We start from the raw sequence: 10000 nt of genomic DNA, 5'->3' as shown, positions 1-10000 counted from the left end.
TTCTTCTTCTCTCTAGTTCTTGACTAAAACAGCTTTTATACACAAGGGGAGGAGCCGGCCGTCCCGTCCATGTAAACACGGCTCTGACAACAACACAGCCAGCGGGACTCGAGCTTCTCCCTCATTGTAGACAGTCAGGACTCAGAGACACATTTACACAGGACACACTTTATGATTTATTTATGTGGAACATGTCGATCATTCTTCCTTTAAGCGGGTGTTTTTAACTGTATTTTATCGTAGCTTTTACAATTTAGTATATGTTACTTTAGGGGGTATGAAGATGCAGAGCGTATCCTGGTCCAACGTCTGTTCATAAATAACTTCAGTGTTTTAAAAGTGCGCCACATTAAACACACATTCAGGGTCGGTTCGATGCACTCCTCCTGTTTGTATCATCACGCTTCATTAATGAAAACATTAACTTACTTTACCAGTGCATGAAAGCTCGAGGTTCATGTTCCGGTCGTAGACTCAGCTGCTCGTTCCTTCAAAATAAAATACAGACTTCTCCTTCAAAATAAAAGACAGACTTCTCCTAAAGTGAAGCTGCTCCATTGTCCCTTCTGGGCCTCCGTACATGTGAGGTGGTGTCTGTGTCTGCAGAGACTCTGTCCTCTCACTGGATTTTACTGTTCTGATTTGTTCTGGTTGACTCTGGACATTTCTGGGCGGAGCTGGTGTGTTTCCTCCAGCCAATGACTGCGCAGCAGGTGAGTTTAGGACGTAGCGGTAAAGTAAAAAGAAAATATGATCACAAGCGGATAAAGCGGAGGTGTGCTTTGGCACGGTACAGTTGTTCATGCATGAGCACAGCCGTGAGAACACAGCATGTACATGCCGTATAATCGATGGAATCGGCATAATCCTCTTGACAATCATTTTAGACAATCACTGTGATGCAGATGTCGAGCGCTCACTCCAAATTTTTTTCAGAGCGATTAATGAAATCCACCTCCCTGACAATCGAGCAGAAACCGTGTTCAGCCCAGAATAATCCTGTAGCGTGAGGGCCTTACAGATCTTAAACCTTCAGAGAAGCTCTCAGACTCGTCAGCGCTGCAAGATTTAAAAAATCTGAATGATTGTGTCGCTGCTTTCAAAGTGAGACCACAACAGCCAATGAGAGAGGAGAGAATATACAGAAGGAGTTTCTGCAATATAAAAAATCTGAATAATTTCATTCATGAAGGTAATGTTATTATGTTCGATCTTTTAGTGCAGTGTATGTTTAGTGTATGTTTAGTGTATGTTTAGTGTATGTGTATGTTTAGTGTATGTTTAGTGTATGTTATGTGTATGTTTAGTGTATGTTTAGTGTATGTGTATGTTTAGTGTATGTTTAGTGTATGTTATGTGTATGTTTAGTGTATGTTTAGTGGATGTGTAGTGTATGTTTAGTGTATGTTTAGTGGATGTGTAGTGTATGTTTAGTGTATGTGTATGTTTAGTGTATGTTTAGTGTATGTTTAGTGGATGTTTAGTGTATGTGTATGTGTAGTGTATGTTTAGTGTATGTGTATGTTTAGTGTATGTTTAGTGTATGTTTAGTGTATGTGTATGTTTAGTGTATGTGTAGTGTATGTTTAGTGTATGTGTAGTGACTGTTTAGTGTATGTTTAGTGTATGTGTAGTGTATGTTTAGTGTATGTGTAGTGTATGTTTAGTGTATGTTTAGTGTATGTTTAGTGTATGTTTAGTGTATGTGTAGTGAATGTTTAGTGTATGTGTAGTGTATGTTTAGTGTATGTGTAGTGAATGTTTAGTGTATGTGTAGTGTATGTTTAGTGTATGTGTCGTGTATGTGTCGTGTATGTTTAGTGTATGTTTAGTGAATGTTTAGTGTATGTTTAGTGTATGTTTAGTGTATGTTTAGTGTATGTGTAGTGAATGTTTAGTGTATGTTTAGTGTATGTGTAGTGTATGTGTAGTGTATGTGTAGTGTATGTTTAGTGTATGTGTAGTGAATGTTTAGTGTATGTTTAGTGTATGTGTAGTGTATGTTTAGTGTATGTGTAGTGTATGTTTAGTGTATGTTTAGTGTATGTGTAGTGAATGTTTAGTGTATGTTTAGTGTATGTGTAGTGAATGTTTAGTGTATGTTTAGTGTATGTGTAGTGTATGTTTAGTGTATGTGTAGTGAATGTTTAGTGTATGTTTAGTGTATGTTTAGTGTATGTGTAGTGAATGTTTAGTGTATGTTTAGTGTATGTGTAGTGTATGTTTAGTGTATGTGTAGTGTATGTTTAGTGTATGTTTAGTGTATGTTTAGTGTATGTGTAGTGTATGTTTAGTGTATGTTTAGTGTATGTTTAGTGTATGTGTAGTGTATGTTTAGTGAATGTGTAGTGTATGTTTAGTGTATGTGTATGTTTAGTGGATGTTTAGTGTATGTTTAGTGTATGTGTATGTTTAGTGTATGTGTAGTGTATATTTAGTGTATGTGTAGTGACTGTTTAGTGTATGTTTAGTGTATGTGTAGTGTATGTTTAGTGTATGTTTAGTGTATGTTTAGTGTATGTTTAGTGTATGTGTAGTGAATGTTTAGTGTATGTGTAGTGTATGTTTAGTGTATGTGTAGTGTATGTGTAGTGTATGTTTAGTGTATGTGTAGTGAATGTTTAGTGTATGTTTAGTGTATGTTTAGTGTATGTGTATGTTTAGTGTATGTGTAGTGAATGTTTAGTGTATGTTTAGTGTATGTGTAGTGTATGTGTAGTGTATGTTTAGTGTATGTGTAGTGAATGTTTAGTGTATGTTTAGTGTATGTGTAGTGTATGTTTAGTGTATGTGTAGTGTATGTTTAGTGTATGTTTAGTGTATGTGTAGTGAATGTTTAGTGTATGTTTAGTGTATGTGTAGTGAATGTTTAGTGTATGTTTAGTGTATGTGTAGTGTATGTTTAGTGTATGTGTAGTGAATGTTTAGTGTATGTTTAGTGTATGTGTAGTGAATGTTTAGTGTATGTTTAGTGTATGTTTAGTGTATGTTTAGTGTATGTGTAGTGTATGTTTAGTGTATGTTTAGTGTATGTGTAGTGTATGTTTAGTGTATGTTTAGTGTATGTTTAGTGTATGTGTAGTGTATGTTTAGTGAATGTGTAGTGTATGTTTAGTGAATGTTTAGTGTATGTTTAGTGTATGTTTAGTGTATGTGTAGTGAATGTTTAGTGTATGTTTAGTGTATGTGTAGTGTATGTTTAGTGAATGTTTAGTGTATGTTTAGTGTATGTTTAGTGTATGTGTAGTGAATGTTTAGTGTATGTTTAGTGTATGTGTAGTGTATGTGTAGTGTATGTGTAGTGAATGTTTAGTGTATGTTTAGTGTATGTGTAGTGAATGTTTAGTGTATGTTTAGTGTATGTTTAGTGTATGTTTAGTGTATGTGTAGTGAATGTTTAGTGTATGTTTAGTGTATGTGTAGTGTATGTTTAGTGAATGTTTAGTGTATGTTTAGTGTATGTGTAGTGTATGTTTAGTGTATGTGTAGTGTATGTGTAGTGTATGTTTAGTGTATGTTTAGGGCATGTTAACTCTGGCTCAGGCTGCAGGATAATCGGGCCGATTTGTGGTCCAATTCGTTCCAACAATTGTGGCGGCGTTGCCAACGTGATGCAGATCGGGACCAATAATTTGCTCAGATTATTTTGTAGTGTGAGTCGTATAAAGATCCAATCATGACCTCCCAGATCTGCTCAGATGGCATCATGGACACTCCGATTTTACAACAAACATGTTTGATATTTAGGATTTTAAATCTTGACGATTACATCATAAAAGGGTCTCGGGGGAGTCGGGACCACAACAATGATGAGAGACAAGAGAGGATGGTAGTCATGGCTCCTGTGCATGATCAGGTGAGTTGGATACCTGTAATGCCTCTGACCTCCAGCTCTCACTGATGAACTGATGATCCACGTTGTCCCAGCTCTCCAGATGTTTCTTCACTTAGACTTTTTAAAAAATGTTTTTTTTCCTCGCTACACAAAACATTTAAATCACAAATTTAACTGCCAGCTCCATTGTTGATTTTTAAAACTTTGGTTAAGGATGCCGTAACATTTGGAAAAAAAGCTTTTTAGGTTTTCTGAACCTTCTGGAACAATCTGCAGTCTGATTGTTAACTGCAAAACTTACCCTCTCTCTCTCTGCCTCTCTCTCTCTCTCTCTCTCTCTTCCCCCCTCTCTGTCTCTCTCTGTATCTGTCTCTCTCTGGTGTATTTTAATCATCTGTATTTCCTGATAATGAAAAACCTGTGATAAGCGCTCTTTTGTTGCTGCTGCTGATAAGCCTGGCAGAGCCTGGATCATTGTTCTCCATTAATTAGCCTGTACCCTTGCCAGCGTCTGACGGCGGCGCAGCGGGGGACCAAAACTTAAAGTCACCTTAACAACAAACAGAGAACCCTCAGCAGGGTCTAAACTCAGACTGAACCTTCTGTAACTCTGATGTTCTTTATGATGTCGTTACATTTTATATTTAAAGGTTTATTCTCGTTGAACTTCATAGTATAAAGTAAAAACACAGGAGTCAGATGTTTCCATTACACTTTAGTGAAATCACACAAATATACAAACTCAGCAGAAGGCAATGGCAATGGTATAAAAACGGACACAGGCTATTACATGAAGAAGATTCATCATCATCATCATCATTACATTTTAACTCAGCAAAAATAAAAACAAGGCAATGGCAAATGGTATCAAAAAATGGGCCCTGACTACATCCTGAAAAGCGCTGTAACAAGGCGACGTGTGATTCTGCGTTTTCAGTAACAAAAACCCTTTTTGTTTTTCAGGCAGAGTGAATGAACGACGGCGCCAGGGTGCAGCGGGAGGCGGATCGTGAAGCCTTTATTGGTTGGACGGGGGATGATCTGAGAGGTGTGATGTCATCAAACATCCACATCGGTCAGCCAATCTCAGCCGACTTGACGAGACGTGCGTTCAGCAGCTTAAAGCTTTAAATTAAAAAGTTTTGCGACATCCTGCTGCCTGATTTCTCCAAAAGCTTGGCGAGCCGACGTCCCGCAGCACCTGGAGCGCCGCCTGAATGAACAATCCCATCCTGAACTAAGACACAAGATCCAGTGTGAGCGGTGCTTCTCAACCTGCGGCTCAGGGACCCAAACGAGGACGGAACAGGAAACGGCTCGGTGAGATCTGAGAGTTGGAATCCTGAACTCGCTGCAGCTGAGAAGCACTGGCTCTGAATAATAATCATAATCATATTAATAATAATTATATTATGGTACAATAAAGACATCCGTCCTGTGATTTTTGCTGCTGCTGCTATGGTACAATGAAGCCCACTGGGATTGGCTGTTGGTTTAACCTCGCCTGTAAGATGACCAACCAACTGTCAGGAGTCTGCAGAGTGGGCGGAGCTTAATCAGGTGGGAGGAGAAATAACTTTCCAATAATCTCAAAGTATAAATGGTTGTAAACTGACGGGACAGTTACAGAAGTTCTGGTTGGTTTCTCAATCGCAGGAGGTCAAATGTTCAAAACGTCTCTTTGGGAAACGATAAACTAACGTCCAATGAGAGCTCTTTGGTTGCTAAGATACCAAAAATGTAACTTTCAAACAGGAAATAATAAAGATGACAGTTTTAAACCTATTGGTGCAGTCACATATTGTGTTTGGGAATTTCCAAAGGGGGGGGTTCCATTTCAAACCAATAAGAGCCTCGCTCCCATCCTGATCATCCACAAATGTGTAAGCCCCGCCCACTTCTCTGCTCGCCTCTCTGCTCATGGACTCCAGGAAGCATCAGAGGAGTCCATAGGTTTGAGCATTTTTTCAAACAACTCCTCTGAGGCTTCGCTGAGTCAGTTTGACGGATCATTCAAACCAATCAGATCCATCGATTCAGCGGATTCAGTGATTGGACGCATCAATGGATTTGAACACGGACAGGACGGGAAACAACCGAGCAGAAACATAACTCGACCTTATCTTTCTTTAACTGGCTGTCAGGGTCGTTTCAGACAGTCAGTGGTTGTTTCCCGGCCTGTAAATGGTCCAAATGTGTGTGTGTGTGTAGTGTATGTGTGTGTGTGTGTGTGTGTAGTGTGTGGTCTCTTTAACGCTGTACAAACTCATAAAAACGTGAACATCGTCCCACAATAAATAAAAACGCGTCATAAAAAATAAATTAAAAAGGACCAAAGAAAATTGTAAAAATAATCAATAAATATCTCACCGCTGGACAACGTTAGATTCTGAGCCGTGTGTGTGTGTGTGTGTGTGTGTGTGTGTGTGTGTGTGTGTGTGTGGACAGATGGATGGACTCTGCAGCTAAGTTAAGGTATCATCCAATCCCTGTTTGTTTGTTTGTTTGTTTGTTGTTCCAGGAATTAGACCCAGCCCCCCCACCAGCACTCTTCAGTCTCAGTTACCTCCTCCCAGCCGTGTGTGTGTGTGTGTGTGTGTGTGTGTGTGTGTGTGTGTGTGTGTGTGTGTATTTAAAGCATACATACGATGGTTAATTTGTGTGTGTGAAGGCAGTAACATCTTAAACTAGCGCACACACACACACACACACACACACACACACACACACACACACACACACACACACACACACACACACACACACACACACACACACACACACACACACACACACACACACACACACACACACACACACACACACACACACACACACACACACACACACACACACACGCCCGCTCGCTCGCTCGCTGTCACAGTGGAAACGCATCCAAACACTGATTCGTTTTGGACAAATTTAAACCGTTCTCAGGTTTCAGTTTCCTGGAGAGGTTTCACGGGTATCACAGGAAACAGAAACTCCTCAGTCGCTCAGGCGTCATTAAAATCTGAACGGGAAAACACTCAAACACAGCTCGATTTTGATATCTAACCTCCATAAAAAAAGGACTACGGAAAGTCTTAAAGAAGTTCTTGAATGTTAAACGTCTTCCTTCAGAAAATTTGATTCTGTAACGAGGCTCATGGTCATCTTACAAATCACCCATCGGCTAAAAACCTTCTTAAAGGTCTCATATCCTCCTCCTCTTCTTCAGTGTAAATAAGTCTCAGAGCTCCTCAAAACATGTGTGTGAAGTTTCTTGTTCTAAATCCACTCTGATCCTGTATTTGATCATGTCTATAAACCCCTCTATTTCAGCCCTGCTCAGAACAGGCTGTTTCTGTGTCTGTACCTTTAAATATGTAAATGAGCTGTGTCTGACCACGCCCCCCTCTGGAAGGGCTTACTGGAAGGGTGTACTCGGTCTTTCTCGCTCCATGTCCTATTGTTTACGGTGAGAAGGCAGACTCAGAGGGTCAGAACAAACACCTAGCTGTGGGAGTGTCACCCACCTGGGGGAGGGGCTACTGCCCTTTGTGATGTCATGAAGGGAAAATCTCCAAACGGCCTGTTTGAGCACACATTTTCTGAAAAGTGGAGCAGGCAGAAGACGGAGAGGATGGACTTTTCTCATCATTGGGGGGTTTGTAGACAGACTAGAGGAACATGGTGAAGAGGTTTAAATAATATGTGACCTTTAAAACGTCAGGAGAAAGTCGACCGTGAAAGACTTTTAGAAAATGTGTCAATCAGTTTGTTTCTCTGAACGATGAATCGCCTTCCTGCAGTGTGTTTAAAGTTCTCTCTAAAGGATTTTAAACTTCTCAGTTTCAGACTGGTCCCGGTCTGTGATGGTTTCGTCTCTCAGTCCTGAATCAGATCTTTAATGTTTGGCCTTCCTCTCCTCTCTCTCTACACTCGGAGCGCTTCTCCTCCCTTCCTCGGCTGCTTTGATGGATGACGTTGCCTCCCGTCTGTTTCTCCCTGATCAGTATTCTCCCTCTCCCTCTGTATTCCACCAGCGTCTCCTTCTTCTATCTCTCCTCCTCTTCCTCACTTCAAAATGCAAAAACTGAAAATCTGACCTCCTCTTTTGGTCCTAATCCTGCTCTTTACTACTCTAACATTTACTTCTCCTCATCTTCACCTTTTGAATGATGGACCCTCCTCCTCCTCCTCCTCTCGTCTCCTCTCTGCCTCAGAATAACAATTTCTCCTCTTCCTCGTTCACTCCTCCTCTTCCTCTCTCCTCAGCATGCAGCAGGCGTTTCCTCCTCTTCTACATGCATCATCCCCTTTCCCTTCCTTTACATTCTCCTCTTGGGATTTGCTCATTCCTCCTCTTCCTCCTCCTCCTCTTCTTCACCCTTCGGCATGTCGACAGAAACTCTCCTCCTCTAAACTCTCGTCTCATCACACCATCCCAAAAGCTAAACTCGGAGCAAAATGGCGACGAGGACACGATTAAAGACGACTCGCTGAGATTTTAATCGATTTCTCAGCCGATGACTTTGAGTCTAAAAGGGCGATCTGAGATTTTTTATTTATATGAAAAAAAAGATAAAATAAAGATGAGATGAGAGATTTTGAAAAAGCGTCAAAAAGATAAAGATCGGCCGATTTTACACGCCGCCACTGTAAAGAAAAAGGTTTTTAATTGAGCCGCAGATACGATCAGTGATTTAACGCTTGAGTTTCCACTGCTGCAGCAGGATCTCTCTCACTCACACACACACACACACACACACACACACACACACACACACACACACACACACACACACACACACACACACACACACACACACACACACACACACACACACACACACACACACACACACACACACACACACGTTGCATGAACAGTGGTATTGGTATGGTAGTGGCTTCCCTCCCTGTTCTATAATTAATCATCTAAAAGGCAGTCTTTTATCAGGACCCTTCCTCCTCCTCGTCTTCCTCGCTCGGATCCTTTTGGCCCCAAAAGATTCAAACGACAGTGAAACTACAGCAAGAAAGAAATAAAAGGTGCTTTGTAGCTTTATGGCATCGCAGAGAGAGAGAGACAGAGAGAGAGAGAGAGAGAGAGAGAGGAGAGAGAGAGAGAGAGAGAGACAGAGAGAGAGAGAGAGACAGAGATAGAGAGAGAGAGAGAGGGAGACAGAGATAGAGAGAGAGAGCGAGAGAGACAGAGATAGAGAGAGAGAGAGAGAGATAGAGAGAGAGAGAGAGACAGAGATAGAGAGAGAGAGAGAGAAAGAGAGCTGTGATGGAACATTTTCACACGACGCAGCGACCGTCCTCCAGAGATTCAGAGACCTGATGGTGTTTTCAGAAACATGATTTTACTTTCTGCACTTCTCCACAGCGTCCCAGAGGTCTCGTTGTGGAGAGAGAGGCGAAAATAAAGAAAAGAAACTGATGCAGAAATATGGACGCTCGAGCAAAAACCATGCATACAGATTAGCAAACTGTGAAGTCGATATCGAAAAAAAGAGAGCGCTAGTGCTCGGTTATTGCCTTTAAATATGAGTTAAAGCTCCTGTGAGGAACGTTTGGCTGGTTAAACCGACTCAGATTGATATCGATGTCTCGTTGTTAAATCTACAAAATCAAACAAAACCGTCACGAGAGAAGGTTCATTATTTAGTTTTAATGACCTCCTTTGTCCACAGGAGGCGCCAAAAACACCTCAAACTGAACGTTGCTCACAGGAGCTTTAACGCTCTCTGCAAACCTCTGAGGACTCAAACTGCCCCGCTAAGTGAGAAGTGAGAAGTCTGTTCTTCAAATGTTAAACACCATTTTACATCAACGTTTTCTCCGCATGTTTTCGACCATAAATGGACGTCTGAAGAAGTCGACAGTCGTGTGAAAACGTTCCACCACGGGACAACTGAGACGAGGCGCCTGAGGGGGAAGAAGAGTGCAGCTCTGTCATGTTAGAAAGCCCTCAATCTGAAATGTGACCATCGACCATCCAGAGAACGAGAGCGTTTTCACATTGGGTCACATCATCTCAGGCATGCACCATCCTGCCCTCTGTGCACGCCGTCTCTGCACGCCGTCTCTGCTGCACACGAGGGGTTTTTAAACCTTTAGCGTCAACAGCTGATCTGTACATTTGAGGTCAAGTCATCAGTGTGAAAAGCACCG

Source organism: Labrus bergylta, chromosome 12 (genome assembly GCF_963930695.1).
Source record: "Labrus bergylta chromosome 12, fLabBer1.1, whole genome shotgun sequence".
Taxonomy (NCBI): Eukaryota; Metazoa; Chordata; class Actinopteri; order Labriformes; family Labridae; genus Labrus; species Labrus bergylta.
The sequence above is the reverse complement of the archived record's forward strand: the minus strand, read 5'-3'. Positions refer to the sequence as shown.